Source organism: Microcaecilia unicolor, chromosome 11 (genome assembly GCF_901765095.1).
Source record: "Microcaecilia unicolor chromosome 11, aMicUni1.1, whole genome shotgun sequence".
NCBI lineage: Eukaryota > Metazoa > Chordata > Amphibia > Gymnophiona > Siphonopidae > Microcaecilia > Microcaecilia unicolor.
This window is the reverse complement of record NC_044041.1, coordinates 104,065,760-104,091,295: the sequence shown is the minus strand read 5'-3', so window position 1 is coordinate 104,091,295 and position 25,536 is coordinate 104,065,760. Positions and strand designations below refer to the sequence as shown.

Below are 25,536 nucleotides of genomic sequence, written 5' to 3'. Positions count from 1 at the left end.
CCTCTGCATTTGCTTAAATTCTGGCTTTGGTTTGGTAATTACCACTTCTGCCAATAGGTATTTACCAGTCACTCAGTAAAGAAGCAATTCCTCTAAATCTCTTTCCAGTCCTTGCAGAGAGAAACAGCTGAAAGAATGCTAAGGGAATCATATAGAGAGGCATTTTCGAAAGGAACGTCCAAGTTGCGATTTGGACGTCCTTGCAAAATGTCCAAATCCAGGGGCGGGGAAACCCATATTTAAAAAAAAAGATGGACGTCCATCCTTCGTTTGGAAAATACCGTCAGAGACGTTAAAATCCTTAAATTTGGACGTCCCATGGACGTTTCTGACTTTCGGCAATTTTCAAAACCAAAGACGTCCATGTCAAAAACGTCCAAATGCAAGCCATTTGGACGTGGGAGGAGCCAGCATTTCTAGTGCACTGGTCCCCCTGACATGCCAGGACACCAACCGGGCTCCATAGGGGGCACTGCAGTGGACTTCATAATTTGCTCCCAGGAGCATAGCTCCCATACCTTGTGTGCTGAGCCCCCCAACCCCCCCCCAAAAACCCACTACCCAGAACTGTACACCACTACCATAGCCCTTACGGGTGAAGGGGGGCACTTATATATGGGTACAGTGGGTTTGTGGTGGGTTTTGTAGAGCTTGCTGTTTCCTCCACAAATGTAACAGGTAGGGGGGGTATGGGCCTGCGTCCGCCTGTCTGAAGTGCACTTCAGTGCCCACTAAAACTGCTCCAGGGACCTGCATGCGCTGTCATGGACCTGAGTATGAGGCTGGCATAGAGGGTGGCACGACACATTTTTAAAGATGTTTTTTGAGGGTGGGAGGAGGTTAGTGACCACTGGGGGAGTAACGGGGGATCATCCCCGATTCTCTCCGGTGATCATCTGGTCATTTTGGGCACCTTTTTGTGCCTTATTCATAATAAAAACACGTCCGGGTGAAAACGTTCTAGTGTTCGTCAGGGACGTCCTTGTTTTTTTTTGATTATGGGTCAAAGACGTCCAAGTGTTAGGCATGCCCAAGTCCCGCCTTTGCTATGCCTCCAACACGCCCCCTTGAAATTTGGACGTCCTTGCGACGGACTGCAGGTGGAGACGTCCAAAATCGGGTTTCGATTATACTGATTTGGACGTCTCTGAGAGAAGGACGTCCATCTTCCGTTTTATGTCGAAAGATGGACGTCCCTCTCTTTCAAAAATGAGCCCCAATAGTAACATAGTATATGACGGCAGATAAAGAACTGAACGGTGCAACCGGTCTGCCCAACAGTCACACTCATTATTATCAAGTCATGATTAAACCAACAATGAATGTGATATAAAACAGTCGATCACTGTCTCTCTTTGGCATTTCTGGTACATAAACCGTAGAAGTCCACCTGGCCCTGTCCTTAGGTTCCCAATTACTGAAGTTGCTGTCAAAACCCACTCCAGCTTATCCGAATCCGTCTTGTCATTTGTGGGACACAGACCGTAAAAGTCTGCCTGGCACTGTCCTCACGTTCCAAATTTCTGGAGTTTCTGTCGAAGCCTTCTCCAGCCCATCCTAAACCGGATTGTCATATATAAGACCCAGATCGTACAAGCCTGCCCAGCATCAGCCAAAGTTGCTATCTAAGTGCCATTCAACATGCAAACACACATGCAGCCATTTAAGTTTTGTTTTTTATACCATTCATTTTCTAATTAGAGATCCTCTGTGTTCAGCCCATGCCTTTTTGAATTCCATCACCACTTTTTTCTCCACCACTTGCCTTGGGAGGACATTCTAGGCATCAACCACCCTCTCCGTGAAAAAGAATTTCCTGACATTACTCCTAAGTCTACCATCCCGCAACCTCAATTCATGTCCTCTAGTTTTACTGTTTTCCCTTCTCTGGAAAAGAGTTGTTTCTATATTAATAGCTTTCAGGTATTTAAATGTCTGTATCATATCTCCCCTGTCCCTCCTCTCCTCTAGGATATACATATTCAGGTCTTTCAGTCTCTTCTCAGACATTTTTTGGCGCAAACCCCATACCATTTTTTTTTGCCTTCCTTTGGACTGCTTCAAGTCTTTTTACATCCTTAGCAGGATTTGGCCTCCAAAACTGAACACAATAGAGAAGTGTGGGAGTGGATCAGGTGGAGGGGAGCAGGGTTAAAGTATATAAAGGGTCAGGGCAGACTTGCCCATAAATGGCTCCTCTTCAGATTAAGGGACTAAGGCAGTCTAAAGCTTGTTTTGCACTGACACCAGTGGTTTGGGGGTTTAGAGTTCACAGGCCACCAGCTTTGGGCCTGTGCAAGGAAACCTGTTCTTGTTGAATCGTTGGTCTAATGCAGACTTGAGCATTTGAGCCCAGGTCAGTCATAGAGTTTGTCCCGATTCGTTTAACTCTGCTCTTATGGAATTCTTCAGTGTTTCCACTCTTAGGGGTCCAACCAGGCTTGCCACTTGCTCTTTCTGGACTACCGCCACTGGCCTTTCAGGACTACCACCAGTGGCCGCATTGGGCCGGCGGTAGTCCCGCCCCAAGTTCATGCCATTTCTGGGGGGGAAAAAGAAAACTCCCAGAAATGGCTTGCGTGGCGATAACCCAGCGGTAATTGGGCATCGCTGCACACTGCCCGATTATCGCCGGGTTAGCGCGGGAGCCTTTATCGCCACCTCAGTGGGTGACGGTAAGGGCTCCTCATCGCATGGCCATGTGTGCCTGGGGTGTTTCTACCCACTACCCTAGCCTCTTTAGCCTTTCCTCATAGGGAAGTCATCCCATCCCCTTTATCATTTGCGTCACCCTTCTCTGTACCTTTTCTAATTCCGCTATATCTTTTTTAAGATGCAGTGACCAGAATTGAACACAATATTTGAGGTGCGATCGCACCATGGATCGATACAAAGGCATTATAACATCCTCATTTTTGTTTTCCATTCCTTTCCTAATAATACCTAGCATTCTATTTGCTTTCTTAGCCGCTGCCACACACCGAGCAGAGGGTCAACATATCATCAATGACAACGCTGTATTAGAGTTTGATGAATACACTTTATTTCAGGAAACAAGATCATTTATATAAAAAACGGTATGAGGAGGTTTTGAAACCTGTGAAGTTATTACCTTTTTTAGTGTAAGAGCTAACAGTTTTGCTCACGTGGGGTTCTGGAGCCTTTTTCTTCCTCACTGTGGGGGTCTTTTAAAAAGCCACAGTAGCATTTTTAGCGCTGTAATGATTAACATGCGCTAAACACTAAAGACGCCCATGGGAATATACTGGGGTCACTAGTGTTTAACGTGTGCTAATCATTAGCTCGCACTAAAAACGATACTGCGGCTTAGTAACAGACCTCCTGTATTTGTATTCACATTAAAAAATATAACATATGCCTTCTGTGGGTTATGATTTTTAAGTGAAACTTATTTTTGAGTGATCTAAGAGTAGATCCCATGAGGCTGATGTTTCTAAACTGGTGGAAAAGAGAGTAATGGGTCACTATCAGAACAGAGTTCTGCTCAAACCGGGTCAAGACTCAGAACTAGTAAGTGTGTATAGACCCATTTCACTGATAAATCAAGATTTTAAAATTTTGACTTCTATCCTGGCTGCGAGGTTGAATGTGTTCCTGCCACATTTAATTCAGGGCTGCCGAGAGAGGGGCGGAGGGGGCAAAATTCCCTGGGACCGGGCCTCCAAGGGGGGCCCAGCACTGGGGTCTCTCGCTCCTGCTCCTGATGGGACCCAGGTGATTGCGTCCCGACAGCAGGAGAGAGAAAACTCCGGCGCTGGGCCCCCCTTGCATTGACCGCCAAGCAGCTGCTGAGCCCTCAGGCCATTCATGCTCAGTTTTGAAACAGAGCATGCAATGTGAGAGAAAAGCAACTGCTGGGGCAGGCAAAGCGGCAGAGGAAAGAGCAGTGCTGGAGAAAGGCCTCTTCTGCTGGTGGGGCCTCAGGATCCCTGCCAGCCAAAGTATTTGCAGGGTGGCGATCCTTGGGCAGGGGTGGCGGCGACCGGGGTGGCCCTGCCCTGGGCCTGGCTCAGTCTCTTGGTGGCCCTGATTTAATTCACTTGGATCAGACAGAGATTGTCTGGTAGGTATGTTAAGTGGCGTACCTACTCTCGTTGCCACCCGGGGTGGAGCAGTCCTCCCTCTGGGCGGAGCACCTCCTCCTCCAAGCAAGAGGGTACACTGAGCATTTGCGTGGTTGCTAGTTCTGCTGGTCCCCCACCCCCTCTGACTTCAACTTCCTGTTCCAGGGTGGGGGACCGGCAGATCCAGCAGCCATGCGAATGCTCAGGGCACTCCCTTGCTGCCTGCACCTGGGACATACCGCCCCCCACTGCCCCACCCTTAGTATGCTAAAGGGTATTCTTCAACCGATATTGTTCGAGCATTGTTGTGTTAGCCAATCTAGATGCTGAAAAGGTATTTGATAGAGAGAACTGGGACTATTTGTTCTGGGCTGTTTTGGGGTTTTGGGGGCTGGCTTCAACTTCTTTATGGTGCTCTGGAGGCCCAGTTGCTGATTAAGGATCATTTTACACACCCTGTTTTACTTCAGCATGGGACCCATCAGGTCTGTCCCCTCTCACTGTTATTATTTATTTTGACCCTGGAGCTGCTGGCAATAATGATACGAGGATTGCAAGATTTTTAAGGCATTTGAGGGCCTTTTTACTAATACACTGGAAGAGAAAAACATTTAAGCACTCACAACAGAGTGGAGAAAAAAGCTTCAGTAAAGCCACCCAGCCAACCAAAGTTATAGGGCATAGGACAGCTCACCATCACAGGACTGAAAAAACTCCACTTCAACAAGGTGCTCAAAGTATTTCAAAGCATCAAAACGCATATATATCCCACAGGAAATCAAAAATATAGTCACCATTCAAACAAAACCATGCTAGTCACATGTTATACTTCACTTATCTTCTCATCCACTGTAGAGTTTAACCAGAGCATGTCCACAAATCCAGATACCCAACAGAGATTCCCTGTTTCGCCGAAGCTGCGTCAGGGGGTAACAATCCTTTGTAATGTCCACTGTAAATGAAACTCAAAAGGGTTACCCTCACTGATGAAACTCATAAGGATTCTTTTTTTTTAATTAAATATTTTTTAAAAGAGTACATACCTTGACGCAGGGCAGAAGGCTCAAAATGTGATCATTTCGGTGTTGTGAGCTGTGAAAGTATTATTTTCAAGCTAAGTATTTTTTCTTCTTTGGCATTTGTTTATTGTTTATTGAAAAAGTCTTATATTCCGTGTTATGGTAAAGAGGATTGTTTTGTATTGGACCGATTATCGAATATATGGACCAATGATTATATTTCAGGTAGGCTTTGAAAGGTATGAAATGCACAGCGAAACAAATGCTCCCAGCTCCTGGTATGGTGGTTCTATACTTTTTGAGTTAAATTATTTATGTCATTCGGAGTACCATTTTATAGAAAGTGTAATTTTTGGGAAAGTGTTTTGAGGTATTTATGTGAAGCTATTTTGTCTATTTTCACGCCTCTTATTGGTACTTTCTTGATATTATTTTATATAAGCAGCACAGGCCCTTACAATAACTCCTAGTAGCACAGATTCTCCCATACAAATTTATACATGCTGTAAAGAAGATGTAATAGGTTTGCATATTGAATGCATGTACATGTACACACAAAAAAAACTACATAAACCAACGAATCCAACAACTCTTAAACCAAACAACCGTTGCAATGTCCAAACGGGAATTCATCCCCCACCTCTAATACTAAAATGATTTCCTCTATTAAGAACTCCCAAAGGATCAATCTATTGATCGTCCATTCACACATAGAACTAATCACTCAGGGTGCCTTTTACTAAGGTGCGCTGAAAAATGGCCTGCACTGGTGTAGGCGCATGTATTGGATGCACGCAGGTCCATTTTTCAGTGCGCCTGCAAAAAAGGCCTTTTTGGGGGGGCCAAAAATGGATGTGCAGCAAAATAAAAATTGGCGTGAGTCCATTTTGGGCCTGAGACCTTACCGCCACCCATTGACTTAGTAGTAGGTCTCATGTGTTAACTGGGCGGTAATCGTCTGTGTATACACCGCCGATTACCACCCGGTTAGCACCACACGGTAGAAAATAGAAATTATTTTCTGCTGCGCATTTTGGATGCGCGTAAAAATTTGAATTACCACCCAGGGCACTCGGTAGCCGGGTGGTAGTTCTAATTTGATTTGCATTGTACACGCATAGGCGCCTACAGGCTTTAGTAAAAGGGCCCCTCAATATGTAATTAGATGGACTCAGCCAGTAATTCACGCCCTAATATAAAACATAAACTGTGAGTTCTTCGATAGCCTCCTGTTTACAACCTCTCACCTCTATTGTAAGCCACATTGAAACAATTCATTATTGTATAATGTGGGGTATAAGTGTCATCATAAATAAATAAATAAATAAATATTTTACGGGTAATAAAGAACAGTAGGATTGTAGATGGATCTTCCAACAGACACTTGTACACTGTGGGGGTCACAAGATGTATGTATTGAAAAAGTTGCTAAGACTCAACATGGGACCGTGTTCAGCACAAAGACCTGCTTCAAGGGTCTGCTTATATGTAAGAATCTTGCTTATTTTCGAAGGAGAAGGGTGGCCATCTTCCAACAGAAATCGAGAGATGGCTGGCCTTCTCCTAAGGCCGGCCAAATCGGTATAATCGAAAGCCTATTTTGGCCGGCTTCAACTGCTTTTCGTCGCAGGGACGGCCAAAGTTCAAGGCGGCTTGTTGGCAGTGTACCGAAGGTGGGACGGGTGCGTGGTTAATTGATGGCCATCCTCGGTCGATAATGGAAAAAAGAAGGCTGGCCCTGACGAGCATTTGGCCGACTTTACTTGGTCCCTTTTTGTTCACGACCAAGCCTCGAAAAGGTGCCCGAAATGACCAGATGACCACCAGAGGGAATTGGGGTCACCTCCCCTTACTCCCCCAGTGGTCACCAACCCCCCTCCCACCCCCCAAAAAAATTAAAACACATTTTTTGCCAGCCTCTATGCCAGCCTCAAATGTCATACCCAGCTCCATCACAGCACTATGCAGGTCCCTGAAGCAGTTTTTAGTGGGTACTGCAGTGCACTTCAGGCAGGCGGACCCAGGCCCATCCCCCCCATCTGCTACACTTGTGGTGGTAAATGTGAGCCCTCCAAAACCCACCCGAAACCCACTGTACCCACATCTAGGTGCCCCCCCCCGTTACCCTTTAAGGGCTATGGTAGTGGTGTAGAGTTGTGGAGAGTGGGTTTGGGGGGGGGGGTTGGGGGGCTCAGCACCCAAGGTAAGGGAGCTATGCACCTGGGAGCAATTTGTGAAGTCCACTGCAGTGCCCCCTAGGGTGCCCGGTTGGTGTCCTGCATGTGAGGGGGACCAGTGCACTACAAATACTGGCTCCTCCCATGACCAAATGGCTTGGATTTGGCCCGGTTTGAGATGGACGCCATAAGTTTCCATTATCGGCGAAAACCAATGGCTGCCATCTCTAACGCCAGCAATCTCTAAGGGCGGCCCAAATGTTGAGATTTTGCCGGCCCCGACTGTATTATCAAAACGAAAGATGGCTGGCCATCTTGCTTCGATAATATAGTCGGGTATGCCGCTTAACAGGGCTGTCATGGAGATGGCCGCCCTTATAGATGGGCGCCCCTGTTCGATTATGCCCCTCAATGACAACTAATTCTTCTGTTCTCACAGAGTGAAGGACCTAGCACTGGCAATTCAATGAGAAAAAAACACCTCGTCACTCTTCCAGCTCTAGTGCAGTGTATGAGTGTCTGTTGGAAGATCCACCTACAACCCTACTGTTCTTTATTACCCCTGCAATTATCATAGTGGTTTTGTGCTGTTCCTCCACCTTGGTGGCCACTTTGTTGTTACATGCATGTTTTATAGCATTCACATGTTCAAGAAGGACCTGATGTTCAACTGGCGGCAATCAGAGTTTTGCTGACCACCGCTGGCATTAAATTTGGAAATTCAATGCTGGACCATGTCCGGCAATGGCATTGAATTTCCAGATTTCTGGAGCCTTCTAATGCATAGCTGGTTAAGTGTGATATTCAGCACTCAACCAGCTATGGGTTACTGTGTAAAAATAGGACTGACTTTTATGCAGTTAACCTGGTTCGTTCAGTACTGAATATTGGCATTTAACCGGCCAAGTGCCAGCTGTGCCCTGGAATGCCCTAAAATAGCTGCTAACTGGTTATTTTCAGTGACACTGACCAATTAAGTGCCGCTGAAAAGTAGCGGTTAGTCCTGAACAGATAATTTAACCATCCAGGAGCCTTTTCTGACTGGTTAAATCACTTTGAATATTGATCCCGACAACTTTACCCCAGCTCTGTCAAAACTACTCCCCTGGGATTACCTACATGCAGATTGCATATACCCTTAACAGAATTTTATAAGAGACATTTTTTTCACATGGACAGTTTGAAAATTAATCCCCCAAATTCTGTTTCCTCCCAGAGATGAAGAGGGCATAGAGGAAGAAGATGCAAATACCAATTCAGCTGGGCTAATCATTTATCGGAGGTGAACTGAGACATAAACACAGTAAGAAAATTTCAAGCAACACTAATTAGTAATAAGGCTCCAGTAATTGATGACTTCCACTTGACAGCATTCAAAAAGCTACAAGCTGTAATATCTGATCTACTTTATAGTACTTACAGGAAAATAGCAAATAGGCAGGGAATAAGACTGAAGGATAGAGAATAGTAATTTAAAGTTGAAACAGTTCTGTTGGAGCCGAACATTTCCCTGTGATACTGTGAGATGTTTAACTGTTATTATACAACTAGTAAAAATGGCCCGTTTCTGACACAAATGAAACGGGCGCTAGCAAGGTTTTCTTTGGCTCCCCTGCAGCCACCCATGTCCAGCGACCCTCCTCTCCCCCTGCGCCCACTGCAGCCACCCATGTCCAGCGAACCTCCTCTCTCCCCTGCCCCCCCTCCTGCCACCCATGTCCAGCCACCCTCCTCTCTCCCCTGCCCCCCTGCAACCACCCATGTCCAGTGACCTTCCTCTCTCCCCTGCCCCCCCTCCAGCCACCCATGTCCAGCGACGAGGCATGTTTTTTTTCCCCCCCGGGTTCTGAAGTTGACATCATAATGGCTATGGTGATGTCAGCCTGATCTACGGAGCCTAGCAGACCAACTCGGATTGAGCCACGGTCCCAGGCAAGTCAGAATGTTGGAGGTGAGAATTATTATATAGGATCCTTACAAAAGAATAAAAATATTGCTTAGATAAAACATATCTCTGCCCCCGGACTACCCCAGCACTAACCCGACAGTGCTATCCAGTTAATGCCAAATGCTGAGGCAGTCTGCCTTATTATGGGGTCCTTTTAAAAGTGTGCCGAAAAGTGGCCTGCACTGGTGTAGACTCGTGTATTGGACGCGCGTAGGTCTATTTTTCAATGAACCTGCAAAAAAGTCCTTTTTTTTTTTTTAAGAATATGGACGTGCGGCAAAATTAAAATTTGCGTGCGTCCATTTTGGGCCTGAGACCTTACCACCACCCATTGGCTTAGCGGTAAGATCTCACGTGTTAACCAGGCAGTAATCGTCAGTGCACGTACAATGCCTATTACCGGCGCACATAGTGGACGCACGTAAAAAATGAAATTACCGCCTGGGCCATGCGGTAGTTCCAAATTGGCACGCATGTTGGGTGCACGCAGGCACCTACGCGACTTATTAAAAGGGCCCCTATACATCTATATCTATATATTGTTAAAAATAAAGGCCTGATATTCAAAGCCATTGTTAATGGCTGTTATTATCCTGATAAATGCTTTAGCTGACGTTATCTGAATAGCCCTGGTACTGATGGCAATTAATGAATGAAAGAATTTATTTATTTATTTATTCGTGATTTGATATACCGTTTTCACATTCAAGCAGACTGAAGCAGTTTACAAACAAATCTAAAAGTTTAACAAAAGGATCTACAAAATTTGATAGGGAAGTAAAACAAACAGAGACAATTAAAAACAACATCCATTGAAACTAACATCAGTATACACTCCCTTCCAAATACCAAGTAGTCAGCGCTGGCTGCAATCTAAATGCAGCCATGTTTTCTTTAACTGCTGTGGGCAGTGTTTAAGAACAACGGTGACCTCAGTGGTTGAATACTAATCCGTAAGTTTTGAAAAGTCTGACTTTATTAGAGAAGTTAGTCTTGATTTGACTAATACCTTGTATGAGCCAGGTTTTTGAACATCCTGTCTTTGTCTTTTGTTTGATTGCTCTTGGGGCTCTAGATTTTTAGGGATGGGCAGCAAAAAGGAGTCGAGGAATAGCCTAATGCCTAGTGCAGTGGCCTGAGAACCAGGGAAACTTGGTTCAGTTCCCTTTACAGCTCCGTGTGACTCTGGACAATTCGCTTAACCCTCCATTGCCCCAAGTGCAAAAAAAAAAAGTACCTGCACATATACCTCTGGATTCTATATAGCATGACTTAAATTTCGCATGCAAATCCAGCGCTAGTGATTCCTGCGTGGTAAATGAAAATGAGAGGAAGCCCATAGGAATAGAATGGGCTTCCTCTCATTTGACACACCGAGAATTAGTTAACAAGCCATTCAGTGTTTATAATTGCCACTTAACAATCAATTATTAACACTAATTGGCATTAATTAGAATTTACACATAGAACTATCTAAGCATATTCTATAACATGATGCGCATAAATTCTAAGTCACATAGTTGAAAAGTAGGTGTGGCCATGGGAGTGTAATTTAGGCATTGGCATTTACATCAAGTTTTACTTGGCGTAACTGCCCACAACTAAATTTAGTTGCGCGGATGGACTCTTGGTGTCTTCTATAAACCGCACAGAAGTTTAGACTTGTTTCATTTTGGTGCTGTTTTTGTAGGCATGGTATATAGAATCTGGTCCATAATATGTAAATCTCTTTGACTGTAACCACAGAAAAGTAGTATATAAAATCCCACCCCCCTTTCCCTTTCCCAGAAATGTTTCATTTTGTGCCATTTCTTGTATTGTTTAGGAAATGTTTGTTTTCTTCACAGGTTCCCCCCTTTTTGTCATCATGGGAGATAACACAAAACAAACATTTTCTGGGCCCCCTTCTTGCGACAAGAGCAGACATTTCCCTCATCTTTCCTGCAGTTTCTCCTTCCTCTCCAATGGCCCTGTGAGCCTTCCCCACTCTCTAAAGGCCCCCTCTGGCCTACCTGAATTCCTGGTGGTCTAGCAGGAGTTTTTTGGAGCAGGAGCAATGCCCATTTACTCCTGCCCATGGCTATGGCTGTATCCAATATGGTGGCCATGACTTTCACCGTAGACACATGTTACTGTGAGAATAGGGTAAAAGGTCGTGGCCGCTATATTGAGTGCGGCTGTGAGCATAGGCAGGAATGAATGGGCATCACTGCTGCTCCAACGGACCCCCGCTAGAACTCCCGCCTATGCTGGCTCCAATCTCGAAATGGCTACTGTGACCTTTAGCAGACTGGGCATCCAAATGGCAGATGAAATTTAATGTGGACAAATGCAAATTGATGCACATTGGAACCCTGATGCTAGGGTCGATCTTGGGAGTCAGCACCCAAGAAAAAGATCTAGGTGTTGTTGTAGATAATATACTAAAATCTTCTACTCAGTGTGCAGCAGCAGCCAAAAAAGCAAAGAGGATATTAGGAATTATTAGGAAAGGGATGGTGAATAAGACCGAAAATACTGTAATGCCTCTGTATCTCTCCATGGTGCAACCTCACCTTGAGTATTGCATTCAGTTCTGGTCACCATATCTCAAAAAAGATATAGTGGAATTAGAAAATGTTCAAAGAAGAGGGACCAAAATAATAAAGGGGATGGAACTCCTGTCGTATGAGGAAAGGCTAAAGAGGTTAGGGCTCTTCTGCTTGGAAAAGAGACGGATGAGGGGAAAAATGATTGAGGTCTACGAAATGGTGAGTGGTGTAGAACGAGTAGATTTTTTTATTCAATCCAAAAGTACAAAGACTAGGGGACACTCAAGAAAGTTACATGGAAATACTTTTAAAACAAATAGGAGGATGTAGTAACAGCGGTTAGCGTATCTGGGTTTAAAAAAGGTTTGGACAAGTTCCTGGAGGAAAAGCCCATAGTCTGCTATTGAGACAGACATGGGGAAGCTATTGCTTGCCTTGGGATTTGTAACATAGAGCGTTGCCACTATTTGGGTTTCTGCCAGGTACTTGTGACCTGGCTTGGCCACGGTTGGAAACAGGATACTGGGCTAGATGGACCGTTGGTCTGACCTAGTATGGCTATTCTTACGTTCTTATGTTCGCTCTTGGCTTGGTTAGGCCACTAGACCACCAGGGTTTAAGGAAGGCTCAGTCTGGTCAAAAGGGGAGGGAATGGACGCTGTTTTGTGGGGAGGGGGCCGGACTGGGCCAGTTTCGGTTTCAGCATCAGTTTTGGCCAAAACCAGCAATGACTTTTGGCCTCAGATTTAGTTTCAGCCTAATTTCAAAAACCTGGTTTTGGTTGGCCTGTACTCCTGCCCTTGTCAGCACCAGGTTTAACATGGTACCAGTGACCCCTAGCAGTAGTATTGAACCCTAGCAGTACTACTGTGAGACTATTTCTAGAGGTCACCAGCACCATTTTGAACCTGGCACAGGAAGGGGCATGAGGTGACTGAGGATAGCTTCTGCTCCAAAACCCACCGAACCGTCAGGGATAAAAAAAAATAAGCCCAGAGAGGCAAAAGAGGGGACAAGTGGGGGGGGGGGGGGGGGAGGAGAATACTCAGGGGGCCTGATCGAAGGTCTCATTGGGAGTGGGGGTCTTTGAGGGAGGGATCTATTGTGGGGTCTGGGTGGGGGGGGGTTCTGTTTGGGGTGGCCTAATTGGGGCGGGGGGTCTGTTTAGGGGAACTGTGACAGCACAGATAGCCCCTTTAAGATGCTAGTGAGAACATCGGGCCGTAGCTTTGCAGTCTGAATGCTGCTGGGATGGTAGAAGTAGTCTTATTCTTATGCCACTGGAGTCAGTAACCTGCGGTACTGAAATTCCACCGGTTGCTAACTCTTTCAGTAAATTAAGGTGTGGTAAAAATCCGACTTTTACTGCACTTTGATAATGTCACCACCCCCCAGGGGTGTGCTGGTAAATTGTTAACAGGGGGCTCTCTCTCGCCAGCAAAGTAAAAGAGAATTAAGGAGGGGCCCAAGCCCACATTTTGGGATCCATTTGTTAAAGTAGCCATGGAGAACCGGCTCCCAAAATTCTTAAAAACTTAACAAACGGCTCTCGAGAGCCTGTGAGAGCCTGCTCCAGCACACCACTGCCACCCCCCCCCCCCCCCCCCCCCTTAGGCTCCTATGTTTGACAGAAAATTTAAGCTTTTGAATAGAGGCCTCGCATATGTTGGATTATTATTTTCCCACCAATATTTTTTTTTTATTTAAAATATAAGATACAGCAGTATCAAAACAATTTTAAGTATAAACAGCACAGATTATGTTTTGAAAAACCATCATAAACCATCCAAGAAAATATAGTTCTAATGCCACTTTCTAGCTCCCAAAAATGAAGAGCAGAAAGGATTCACTACAAGAATTATAAAAAAAATAAGAAGGGAAAAAAATCCACACCCATAAACCATCTGGTTTAAACCATATCCCAGGCACACAAAGCATCTCCATTTCCTCACCGTGTCTGTGGTTCCAAAAGTACAGATTAGGGGACTCTCAAGGAAGTTACCCGAAAATACTTTTAGAACAAATAGGAGGAAATTTTTTTCACTCATCGAATAGTTAAGCTCTGGAGCTCTTTGCCGGAAGATGTGGTAACAGCGGTTAGCGTATCTAGGTTTAAAAAAAGGTTTGGACAAGTTCCTGGAGGAAAAGTCCATAGTTTGCTATTGAGACAGACATGGGGAAGCCACTGCTTGCTCCAGGATTGGTGGCATGGAATATTGCTAATAACTGGGTTTCTGCCAGGTACTTGTGACCTGGCTTGGCCACTGTTTTGAAATGGGATACTGGGTTAGATGAACCATTGATCTGACCCAATATGGCTAATCTTATGTTCTTATGTTCTAATGAAAGCAATTTGGGTTTCAGCTGAAGAAACATTATACAACAGAGTTGGGTTGCTTTAGCCACATCTAAAAACGCCATGAGCAGTTTGACCACAAAATTGTATCTCTTTCTTTTAAAAATATGTTCTCAAAACCATAGATTTATCCTGTTGTGTTACAAAGTTCACCAACAAAATAGCCCTAGTTTTAATGTCACCATCAGAGGATTCCAAAAACTGGGTTAAGTTGAATTCCTCATTGGGAACTGAATTATCCGGGGCACCTCTTAACCCTCAAACTAGGAAGGTAATAATAATTGGCAATTGAAATAGTTTCATCTCTCTCTCGTCTCTGCTGCCTACAAGCAGCTAGCCGTGAACTGCTCCTGGGGCCACCATAGGAGCGATGTTTTCAGGGGTGAGGTTGCCCTTCGCCATCGGATAGTCACAAAGGGCTAGTTTCTATATATGTCGCCAAAAAAATCACAGAAAAAAGCAGTATTCTATTAGCCACGCTTAAAGGGCGTCTTTTACTAAGGCGCGCTCATGTTTTTAGCACGAGCTAAAATTGTCGGCGCGTTGGGAATGATCTGTTACATCCATGACCCTCCTATTTCTGCGCCCCCCTTTTTCAGATTGCATATAAATTTTAGGCAAGGTTCTTGCACCTAAATTTACATGTCTAAAAGTCAACTAAATCTAATTAGAACCAATAATTGCTTGTTAAAAAGCCAATTATTGATGCTAAATAGCTCGTTATTCGATTAAATTGTGTGCGCAAATTGGGCATGTGCCCAAATTTGTGCATGCAATTTTTGGTGACTTTTATAGAGTTAGAGGGACCCGGGTGATTGCGTTAACATGATAACCTGGTCATGGTACGCAGGAGCAGGAGAGAGACAGATCCCGGCGCCGGGCCCCCTTGGAGGCTGGGGAGGAGCAGATGCACTGACATAGGAAAGTAGAGGGCAGGGAATGGTGGTGGCCTGAGTAAGCGAGTGAGGGGTGGTGGGGGCAGCAGTGTCCCGAGCAAGGAGATTAGAATCTAACCTCTTCGGTCCCGAGTTGATAGGGGAAGGGGAGGTGGCGGCTGCATCCCGAGTGGGGAGGGGGTGGCGGGTGACAGCGGCGGCCCTATCCCGGGCCAGGCTCTGTCTTTCGGGGGCCTGAATTGTTCTATTTGGTACTGGTAAAGCTTTAGTTTAAATATGTAACTTATATTAAAAAAAAGTTTAGGCTCCTATCTTTGAGACTGAGGATCCTAAACTTCTTTCTTTGAACATTTGCTAGGGCTAAGTTCCTTAATTTATGTCTAATTCCACTAGGTTCCTACATTTTATAGTGTAAAAAGTGGGTGGGAACAGTGGACAGACTGAGGGTAGAGAAAAAAGTTAGGAGCTTAGCATTGATTTTCAGCACTAAGGGCCAGATTCTATATTTGACACCTGAAAATTCCTTGCGGAAAAAATTGCACCTAGGCGTATTCTCTAAAGTACACTTATATTTTATATAATAGATTTAAATTTCCACGTAGTAAATAAAATACACTGAGTGGCTCGCCACATGACCAAATTTGGTCACATCCATTTAGGCCATGTTTTACGTGATATAAATCCTGATGCCTAAATTAGGCGCAGATCCGATGTATTCTATAATAATGTGCATTTTGAGATGTCTATCCAGTGGCATAGCCATGGGTGGGGGAGGACCTCAGGGGCCTGGGACCCCTCACCTTTGGCTCGGGCCCCCTCTGCTTTCATGGCTGGCTGATTTACCAAGCCCCGCCAGTGAAGATGTCTTCTGAATGAGCCCTGCCTGTGCTAAATGAGCAGCATTTAATTCAGCAGGTGCGCTTCAGTCACTAAGCATGTATGAGAGAGCTGGCATTAGCAGCTGAAGCAGTCACTGAACTGAGCAGGCATGAGAGACCCAGCATTAGCGGCCAAAGTGTGCCTGCTGAATTAAGTGCTGCTCATACAGCACAGGCAGGACTCATGCAGGAAACATCTTTGACTGGTAGGGCTTGGCATCCCCACCAGCAAAGGTAATATTTTATTGTGGTGGCTGGGGTGGGGGGGGGGGGGGGGGAAGAAAGAAAGAACACTGGACCCTCCAGTCCACCTTTGGGCCCCCCCAAGGCCCTTATGTTTGATTCAAAATAGGAAACAAATTTAGGTTTTTGATATGTTAGGTGTCGTTATTCCCACCAATGCTTTTCTTTGGGTGATTTTCAAACGGGTGACCACTTGGGATTTAAAACGACACACACTGTTGTTTTGCTGTTAATTTTTCTGAGGATCCCATGTTTCAACACAGTGCCAGGTTTTTTTAAAAACCTTTGTAGATAGCCCTGAAAGGTTATACTTAACGTCCTTTCTGGAATCCTTTACTGGGAAATTTAACTGCAACTTTTCTCATGGGTCTTTAGTGTTTTGGCTTTTAGAACTCTTGCTGCTTTTTGAGTCCATTGTTGAAAACGTTGAATCATCATGAAAGGAAGATACACCTAATGATGGTGTTTTTGCAGAACTGCAGACTGATCATGTCATGTGAACCTAATAAACCTCTTTGAAGTAGTTTGTAGAGATGGGTGGAATGGATGGGGACTGTGAACATTATGCGTTTGAATTTTGCTAAGACTAACTTTCACTGATGGGGTAAGGACCAAAAGGCATGCAGATGCATTATAAGAATCTGTATTGAAATTCTTGCTCCTCACAGCATGCTAAGAGGTCCTTGTACTAGGCTGCGGTAAGCACTAGTACGTTTACCGCAGCTTAAAATGGCTTACTGCGGGATGCAGTCCAGCATCCTGTGGTAAGTTCCAAATTTGCATGTGCTACTCGTATGGTAAAAATATTTTATCATTTTTGTTGAAGGGGGCATGACTGGGGGAGCGGAGAGTGGGTGTGCCTGTGCCAATCAGTTAGCATGTCCGCATTACCGCATGCTAACTAGTTAGTGCAGGATTACCGCGAGAGCCTTTACCGATACAAAATCGGTGTTGGGAAATGCTCCTGCACTAATTCTTTTTAATGGCCATGTGCTCACGGCAACATTAGAGCAAAAAATCTAAGATACGTGCGGAGGTACATTGCTATATAACTTTTTGACCGCCAGACCCTGAAGGAGGCTGACGAAATGCTGGTCTCTACTCGTGGAAAAGGAAGCACCATAAGAAGCTAAGTGAATGCTGAAAGTCACTACAATATATATTACTCTGCATTAGATAGGGAGTGCAAACAATACAAAACTGTTCTGGACTAATATAAATCTGTTTTGGCTCAATATTAAGGGGCGTTACAATGCTAAAGTAGGAGGTTTTTTAAGCCGATGATGAAGCAGTTCTGCTCCCGCTGCTAAATTATGCTGGAAGCTTCTCGAGGCTTTTTTTCCTCCTCACGCTTCTTAATTATTTTGCAAGTTAGACCCTGAAAAGAGTATCTCTTGCTAGATATATTTGTGAACATTAGAGCACAGCCATTAATAGAAACAACATTACAGCATAGCCATTAATAGAAACAATAGAAAAGCGAAAGCGGCCATTTTCCTGCTGCAGTAATAATGGCCTTAGCAACTAAGAAAAAGCTTCATAAGTGTATGCTATGACAACTTTCTACCACAACTTAGTGAAAGGACCCCTAAGTGGTTTGGGAAAAGGGGTGAAAAAAATGGCTCTTGATGGCACTGTGCTTGATATTGCACTGAATTGCTAGATTGCACAGTGAAAGGCTGAGAAAAGGAGGGAGGCATGTGGCTAACTGGAAAAATGGGTGGGCCAGTGTCTCCTTGGCTCAGTGTAGCTAAATGGAAAGTCATACACCTGGATCACAAAATAGCAAAAATTCCTAAACAATAATCAGCTTAAATTCAAGTTACAGAGTCTGCTGTTAATTTGCAGGACATAGCAGATCTTTCTGTGCAAGTGCATGGAGAGCCGCAGTCTTCCCTTGTCCCTGCAAAAGTCTTGTTAAGGCGCAGCTAGAATCTGCGATACAATTTTGTTTATTTCATTGGATAGATACTGATGACCTTGAATGAGGTCAAAAGAAAACAAAACACCTAGGGAATCTGAGCAAAGCTTCATTAAAAAACTGAGCTCCTAAATGTATGCTCCTAGGTTAGGCTCGTAAATGCATGCCCTATGTTCAGCCAAATTTAGGAGCCTAAGAGGTCGATAACGCAGTTTAACTAGCCAGAATGTCTCCTGACCGATTAAATTACCTGTTCAGGTATAACTGGCTTTTTTCAGCGGTACTTAACCGGTTAACGCTGCTGAAAATAACCAGTTAACACTGAACTCAAAACTGGCAATTTTGAGGGTGTTCTGAGAGCGGAGTCAGCACTTGGCCAGTTAAGTGCTGATATGGTCCCGCTAGTCAGGTCCCTATCCAAACAAGGCTTTAACCCCTTCATCTATGCCAACAACGTCACAATGTATATCCTCTTCAAAAATAACCTGTCAGAAATTACCTCCACAATCACAAGCAGCATGAACACCATGGAATCCTGGGCATCAGCCTTCAAGCTGAAACTGAACAGGGAATAAACACACTGCCTAATACGCTCATCTCCACACACTACTGAACGTTTCAAAACCATCAACACCTTGGGATCATCTCTCCCTATCTCAGACAATCTGAAAATCCTAGGAATCACCATAGGCCGTGACTTATCACTCGAAAACCAGGCTACGGCCACTATGAAGAAAATGTTCCACACAATGTGGAAACTTAAACATATAAAACAATACTTCCCAAGAGATGTATTCCGCAGCATGATCCAAACCATGGTTCTAGACCCCTACTCCAAAAACTACACTGGCTACTAATCAGGGCGCTCATATCCTTCAAGATCTGTTCTCTGGCCTACAGAATAATTTTTGGCCTCTCACCGGGTTACATGACCAACCTAATGGATCTACCAATCTGCAACGCAACTAAGTCAGCGAGATCTTACCTTACCTTCCACTTCCATAGATGTAAAAGCCTTAAATACAAATCAACATATGCTACTGGCTTCTCATATGTTTGCGCCAAACTCTGGAACACACTACCGAAAGAAGTAAAATCTATGGACAATTACCTAATCTTCCGTAAACACTTGAAAGCCCACTTATTCAGAAAGTTTGTCCCTGCTAACCAACCTAACTAAACAAATTACCGGATAACACTACATGAATACGACAATATACAGAACTGAACTAAGCTTCCGTCACCCAAATCATCCCAAACACTTAAAATGCTTATCTGAGGCAACTATAAAACACATACGGCTAGTCAAATTCAAGACAACTGTTAATCTCGTTGTTCTATATAAACTGTAACTTTGTGCTATACAAACTGTAACCAATTTACTCCGGACTCCTGTGGGAAAATGTGGGATTATAAATGCAGAAATAAATACATAAATAAATAAATAAGTATTCAGAACTTATATCCAGTGTACCTGAATGTAACTCACCTTGAGCTACTACTGCTACTACTTATCATTTCTGTAGTGCTACTAGACGTACGCAGCGCTGTACACTTGAACATGAACAGACAGTCCCTGTTCGACAGAGCTTACAATCTAATTAGGACAGGACAAACAAGAGATAAGGGAATATTAAAGTGAGGATGATAAAATAAGGGTTCTGAACAAGTGAATAAGGGTTAGGAGTTAAAAACAGCATCAAAAAGGTGGTTTTTTAGCTTAGATTTGAAGACGGCCAGAGATAGAGCTTGACGTACCGGCTCAGGAAGTCTATTCCAGGCATATGGTGCAGCAAAATAAAAGGAGCGGAGTCGGGAGTTAGTAGTGGAGGAGAAGGGTGCAGATAAGAGATTTACCCAGTGAATGGAGTTCCCCAGGGAGGAGTGTAGGGAGAGATGAGAGTGGAGAGGTACTGAGGAGCTGCAGAGTGAATGCACTTATAGGTCAATAAGAGGAGTTTGAACTGTATGCGGAAACGGATAGGAAGTCAGCACTTAACTACTGAAAAAGGTGTGAGCAAAATCGAAATAAAATAAAATAAACCAGCCAGGATAACCACATAAATTGTTTGAAATCCATGCTAGAGCATTCCTTTTTATAACAGGGAGTTAAGCTTTGGAACAGACTGCCTTTAGAAATTCGGAGAATAACACAATATTATGCCTTCAGGAAAGCGTTAAAGTCTTTTTTGTTTGATGAGAAAGATGTTTTTTTTAGTTTCAATGTATTAGATATGTAACTGTAATTAATGTTTGAGATGTGCAATTGATGAGAAAGATTTTTTTTTTTTGTTTCAATTTATTAGATATGCAATTGTAAACTCTCCTGAAGAAGAACTTATTGTTTGTAATCCACTTAGAATCTCTTTTGAACTTAGCGGAATATAAAAATCATGTAGTATAGTATGCCATAAATAGGCCCACATAACAGTCAGTCCTATCTTTATGAAGTAACGCATAGCTAGTAAAGTGCTGAATATCTCACTTAACCGGCTATTTGTTAGCCAGCTCCGCAAACCCAGAAATTCAACACCGGTGTTTGGTCATGGCCCAGCATTGAATTTCCAGGTTTAGCACCAGCTGCAGTCGGCAAAACTCTTTTCACCACTGGCTGAATATTGATCCCTAAGTTTTCAATTGAACATTCATCTTTAATTTAAGAGCTTATAAAATATGGGGGCAATTCTGTAACTGGGTGCCATATGTTAGGTGCCACACTTCATGAAGCACGCTGAGCACAGTGGCGTAGCCAGAAATTTTGAACAGAGGGTATGTCTCTCCACCTCCCCCTCCCCCCCAGTACCTTAAAATCACCTCTGCTCCAGTCTTCGCCCAGGCAGCGGCAGTCAAAGGCTGCCTGCAGCCTGCACCAGGACTTTCTTTCTGAACCATCCTGCCCTTCACAAAACAGGAAGTTGCATCAGAAGGGGCGGGACGGTTCAGAGAGAAAGCCCCGCTGAAGCAGGTTTACAAAACGAGGAGGACCCTTAACGCTTGTTGAGATCTTATGTGTGTTCAACTTGGTATCAACAAGAGGACAGCACATTGGTCACAGAAGCACAGTTATAAGTTTCAGATAAGTGATTTTTCATTTTTTTCAAGTACACTTGTGAAATGTTTTTGAGAAGTATTTTTTCTTCTAATTAGTATTTCATTTGAGAACTTTCAAAGGGTATGGACATGTTTATAGTAATGCAGTAATGGAGAATGGTTTTTGAAGCAGTGTTTTTTTCTCCATTAGGAGTTTTTTCACCATTCTGATAGTAGTTAGTGATGGTAGCTCAGTAGTGGGTTTGTTAAAAGTCTGTGCTTTTTTAAGCTTGGTGCTTTCCCAGAGCAGTTGAGGCTTCATTTTTTCTAATATATAGGTGTGAATTCCAGGCCTTTGGTAGTTGTCAAATTTATTAGTAGCAAATGTTTTTTGTAATTATTGTATAAATTTAGGACTGCCATTTGCTTGCCTAGATTTACGAGCCTGAAAATCAGTGCTTAGCTCCTAACTTCTTTTCCCCTCCCTTAATCTGCCCCTGTTGCCACCCACTTTTCATGCTCCTAAATTTAGGAGTTTAGTAAAAATTTTCAGGTCAATGTTCAAAGCAATTTAACTGGCCAGAAACAGCTCCTGGATGGTTAAATCGCTTGTTTGGGGCTAACCAGTTATGTGCTGCTGAAAATGACCAATTAGCAAGCACTGAACTGAAAAATGGCTATTTTGGGGTCGTTCCGGGGGTGGAATCAGCACTTGGACGGTTAAGTACCGATATTCAGCACTTAACCAGCCAGGTTAACTGCATAAATAGGACCGCATAAAAGTCAGTTCTATTTTAGGTGGTAATCCATAGCCAGTTAAGTGCTGGATAACACACTTAACCGGCTATTTATTAGCTGGTTCAGTAACCTAAGAAATTCAGTGTTGGTGCCTAGACATGGCCACACTGAATTGCCAGGCATAACGGTTGTGGATTGTCAGCAAAACGCTGAGCACTGCAGACCTGCCAAGTCTCCTGCTTTCAGCAGAAGATTCCCGCTTTTGTAGGTCATCTCTTTCGCTCCCGCCGAGAAGCCGGCTTCCCCGTCCAGCGACAGCAGAAATGCCTTCATAGAGCACATCTCCTGCTGCTGATGATCCCATGGCAGCAGGAGATGACGTTTTATGGAGGCATTTCCTGTTGCTGCTGGATGAGTCCACTTCTTTTGCCGCTGGCCATGAATCAGCTGTGCTGGGGTGGAGCAAAGGGTTATTTATTTATTTATTTCACTTGTATCCCACATTTTCCCACCTATTTGCAGGCTCAATGTGGCTTACAAAGACCTGTTGAGGCATCGCCATACAGGATGAAGTATACATTTGGTGTTAACAAAGAAGTCAAGGAAGACAAAAGGATTTGATCAAGTATTTGTAGAGAGATACATTCTGCTTAAAGTTGGAAAGGTGTTGTATTATGGTTATCTATGGGTTCTCGTGATAGGCTTTGTCAAAGAGGTACGTCTTCAGAGATTTGCGGAAGTTAGTTAATTCGTTGATCGTTCTCAGGTGAGTTGGAAGTGCATTCCACAGCTGTGTGCCCATATAAGAAAAGCTGGTCGCGTGAGATAGTTCGTATTTTAATCCTTTACAACTGGGGAAGTGTAGGTTGAGAAAGGTGCAGGAAGATTTTTTTGAGTTTCTGGGTGGTAGGTTCACTAGGTCTAGCATGTAGGTCGGGGCATCTCCGTAGATGATTTTATGAACAATTGTGCAGATCTTGAACGTGGTGCGTTCTTTAAGTGGAAGCCAGTGTAGTTTCTTTCTCAAGGGTTTTGCACTTTTATATTTTGTTTTTCCAAATATGAGTCTAGCTACGGTATTCTGGGCTGTTTGAAGTTTTTTGATGGTCTGTTCTTTACAGCCAGCATAAAGTGCATTGCAATAGTCCAGATGACTCAATACCATTGACTGTACCAGGTTCCGGAAGATGGCCCTTGGGAAGTAAGATTTTACTCTTTTGAGTTTCCACATGGAATGGAACATTTTATTAGTTATATTTTTCACGTGGTTTTCAAGTGTAAGATTTCGGTCAATGGTAAGACCCAGAATTTTCAAATTGTTTGAAACGGGGAGGGAAAAGTTTGGGGTGGTTATGGTGGAGAATTTATTTGTGTTGTGTTGTGAAGTGATTATAAGACATTCCAGCTTATTTTCGAAAGAGAAAAACGCCTATAGTGCGACCTAAATTGGGAGATAGACGTTTGTCTCGCAAAGGCGCCCAAATCGGTATAATCGAAAGCCGATTTTGGGCGTTTCCAACTGCACTCCATCACAGAAACAAATAAAGTTGACGGGGGCGTGTCGGAGGCGTGGTAGAGGCGGAACTGGGGCGTGGTTATCAGCCGAGGAGATATGGGCGTCTTTAGCTGATAATCGAAAAAAAAGGCGTTTTGACCGCGATTTTGGGTCACTTTTCTTGGACCCTTTTTCTTCACGAACAAGTCCCAAAAAAGTGCTCCAACTGCCCAGATGACCACTGGAGGGAATCGGGGATTACCTCCCCAGACTCCCCCAGTGGTTACTAACCCCCTCCCACAAAAAAAAAACCACTTTAAAAACTTTTTTTCCAGCCTGTATGCCAGCCTCAAATGCCGTACCCACCTCCATGACAGCAGAATGTGTTCGATCCTGTCACAGCCTTTCCCTGGGTCAGATGTGGCTCTCGGGTGCACTACAGGGTCACATCAGCATTGCATTGTGGTGGGTGTAGGGTATTGGCTCCGTGATTTCATTAGCTTGTGTTACAGTCTCACGATGTTGGTAGTTGGTAGTCTCTTCTCCCATGGTGCTTTTCCCCCTGCTGACCTGGGTCAGAGTGTGCCCTGTTGTGTTTCCTCTTGTAGTCCATGCGGTAGTGGCCATTTTTGTAAGCCAGTTTTATTTCCCTTTCCTGTGTTAGCCACGTTAGACAACTTCTTCCCTTGAATGTGGCTGAAGAGGGCATTGTACAGCATTCTGCCAGCTCTGACCTACTGCTCATCTCAGTACCAGGGAGACTCGTTGCCAGTGGGGCACAACCTCTGATCCGCAGTTAACTGTGAGTAAAGGCGGTTATTCTAATAAAGGACGTTTTCGGAGAGATTAGTCTTCAGGTGTCAACTGATGTGCCAATGTTATATAGCAGCAACCAGTCCTAGAGGCCTGCGTGTATGCAGGTCCCTGGAGCACTTTTAGTGGGTACCGCAGTGCATTTCAGCCAGGTAGCCGCAGGCCCATCCCCCCCCACCTGTAACACTTGTGCTGGTAAATGGGAGGCCTCCAAAACCCACTGTACCTACATGTAGGTGCCCCTTCACCCCTAAGAGCTATGGTAGTGTTGTACATTTGTGGGTTTTGGGGGAGGGGGGTTGGGTGTTCAGCACTCTTAGTAAGGGAGCTATGCATGTGGGAGCTTTTTCTGAAGTCCACCGCACTGACCTAGGGTGCCCAGTTGGTGTCCTGGCATATCAGGGGGGCCAGTGTACTATGAATCGTGGCCCCTCCCACGACCAAATGGCTCGGATTAGGACGTTTTTGAGCTGGGCATTTTTAGTTTCCATTATCGCTAAAAAAAACAAACGCCCAACTCAAAAACGTCCATTCTTTCGAAAATACGGTTCGGCCCGCCCCTGCACGGACCCGTTCTCGGAGATAAACGCCCATGGAGATAGGCGTTTCCATTCGATTATGCCCCTCATTGTGTTTTTTCTGCATTGAGTTTTAATTGAAATGCATCCGCCCATGAGTGCAAGATTTGGGGTGGGCGAAGCAATAGGCAGAGTTGTGGGTGGAGTTAGCTGGAGCAATGGGTGGGATACGGAGGATTTAGGGACAGAGTGGGCTAGGCTGGGGCCTAGATCTCCTTCTGAGTGGGTTGGCCCCCTTGGCAGCTCCCGACCCCTTTGAGTATAAAGTTATGCACTCAGTCCTAGCAAATTTTCTAACAAGGCCAATTTGTGAGCATAACTCTCAAATCCTTTGAATAATCAGGTTCACTGCTCTCAGTCGCCTTCATTTCTAAATCATATACTAAGAAAAAGTGGCGGCCTCTGAAAATCAATAGCTGGAAGTTAACTGGCTTGCAAATGGTGTCTTTTTTTTTCTTTTTTGTTTTGAGGCTAGATTCTTCCAAATTTGGGTAACTGAAATGTTTCTACTTGCAAAGTTTGAAATGTAACTGAGCATAATCTGGAATGATGGAGAATGTTTAATTTGGAAAGTAGAAGAGGAAAGGGAGATATGATGCCATTGTAGAAGTATGTATTAATCATTTTAATAGTATAGTTGTTACAAAGCACGTGTGTCAAGAAACAGACATGCTCAGTACACGAGTGATTTTTTAGGACAACTGGAATGGGGGGGGGGGGGGGGGGGGGGGCTAAAATTTGTAACCAAAGATAACATTTGTAGATTTGGGAGATGTTGAGATTAGAAAGAGTGTCTGTGCCTGGCACAGGGAGAGAGGACAAAGAAGA

General features: G+C 44.2%; 1 protein-coding gene across 1 annotated transcript in view; it reads left to right on the top strand.

Moving 5' to 3' along the window:
* LOC115479778 (KN motif and ankyrin repeat domain-containing protein 1-like) overlaps positions 1–25,536 on the top strand; it is a 170,847-nt gene that overhangs the window by 46,858 nt on the left and 98,453 nt on the right. The window contains 1 exon segment of the mRNA XM_030217970.1: positions 8,498–8,584. The gene's annotated coding sequence lies outside the window, so the exon portion shown is untranslated.